This window comes from Otolemur garnettii, unplaced genomic scaffold, assembly GCF_000181295.1.
Source record: "Otolemur garnettii isolate 467f Iridium unplaced genomic scaffold, OtoGar3 scaffold00008, whole genome shotgun sequence".
Classification (NCBI taxonomy): domain Eukaryota; kingdom Metazoa; phylum Chordata; class Mammalia; order Primates; family Galagidae; genus Otolemur; species Otolemur garnettii.
Window position 1 is genome coordinate 13,324,868 of NW_003852403.1, and position 1,209 is coordinate 13,326,076.

The 1,209-nt window shown below is 40.9% G+C and overlaps 1 protein-coding gene across 2 annotated transcripts in view; it reads right to left on the reverse strand.

Annotated features, from left to right (window-relative positions):
* ANAPC16 (anaphase promoting complex subunit 16) overlaps positions 1-1,209 on the reverse strand; it is a 20,991-nt gene that overhangs the window by 18,064 nt on the left and 1,718 nt on the right. The window contains exon 2 of one of the 2 annotated variants that reach the window (XM_023509537.1): positions 667-723. The exons of the other annotated variant lie outside the window; for it this stretch is intronic. The gene's annotated coding sequence lies outside the window, so the exon portion shown is untranslated. The remainder of the gene's footprint in view (positions 1-666; positions 724-1,209) is intronic. 2 annotated transcript variants of the gene reach the window in all.

Here is a 1,209-nt window from a genome sequence, read left to right on the forward strand (position 1 = left end):
TCATAGCTCACAGGAACCTCCAACTCTTGGGCTCAAGCAATCCTCTTGCCTCAATTTTTCTATTAATAGAAACCGGGTCTTGCTTTTGCTCAGGCTGGTCTCAAATTCCTGAGCTCAAGCAATCCACCCACCTTGGCCTCCCAAAGTGCTAAGATTACAGTCATGAGCCACATCCTCACTTTCTATAGGATAAAATAAAACTGAGGCTTAGAGAAAATTTTAGCTTATCTGCTCTAACTTTTTAATTACAATTATTATTTCTTAATATTATTAATTTTTTTTACTTTTATTATTTTTTTTTGAGATAGTCTCACTTTGCTGCTCTGGGTAAAGTGCCATGTTGTCCTCATAGCTTATAGCAGTCCCAGGTACTTGCCTCTGCCGCCAAGTACCTGGGACTATAGGCACAAACCACCACACCTAGCTAATTTTTCTAGTTTTTGGTAGGGACATGGTCTCACACTTGCCCAGGCTGGTCTTGAACTCCTAGTCTCAAGCAATCCTTCCATATTGTGAGCCATTACATCTGGCTTGCTGTGACATTTTTGAAGCAATGACTTGTTGGCATGCCATGTGTCATGTGCAAGGCAAAACAGCATAATAGTTAAAAACTCCAAGATTCTGAAGCTTCTTTGCCTAGGTTCATGTCCTGGTTTTGCTACTTACAACTTGCTGCATGACTGTGTTCAAATCACTTAACTTTCTGTTCTTCAGTTGCTTTATCTGTAAAAAGGGAATATAGGTTAAGTAGCCCTTATCCAAAATGCTAAGACCAGAAGTGTTTCATGTATATATTTTTTGATTTTGGAATATTTATGATGATACTTAATACAAATATTGTTCCTTTCAAATCTGAAAATCCAAAATCCAAAATGCTTCAAAAAACAAATGTCACATTGTTATTGAAAAAGTTTCAAATTCTGTAGCATTAAGGATTTCCAGATGGGGGATTCTCAATCTATAACAACATCTTATAGAGGCTCAGCACCTGTGGCTCAAGTGGCTAAGGTGCCAGCCACATACACCTAAGGTAGTGGGTTCCAATCCAGCCCAGGCTGACAAACAATGACGGCTGCAACCAAAAAATAGCTGAGCATTGTGGCAGGCACCTGTGGTCCCAGCTACGTGGGAGGCTGAGGCAGGAGACCTGCTTGAGCTCAGGAGTTGGAGGTTGCTGTGAGCTGTGATGCCACAGCACTCTACCCAGGG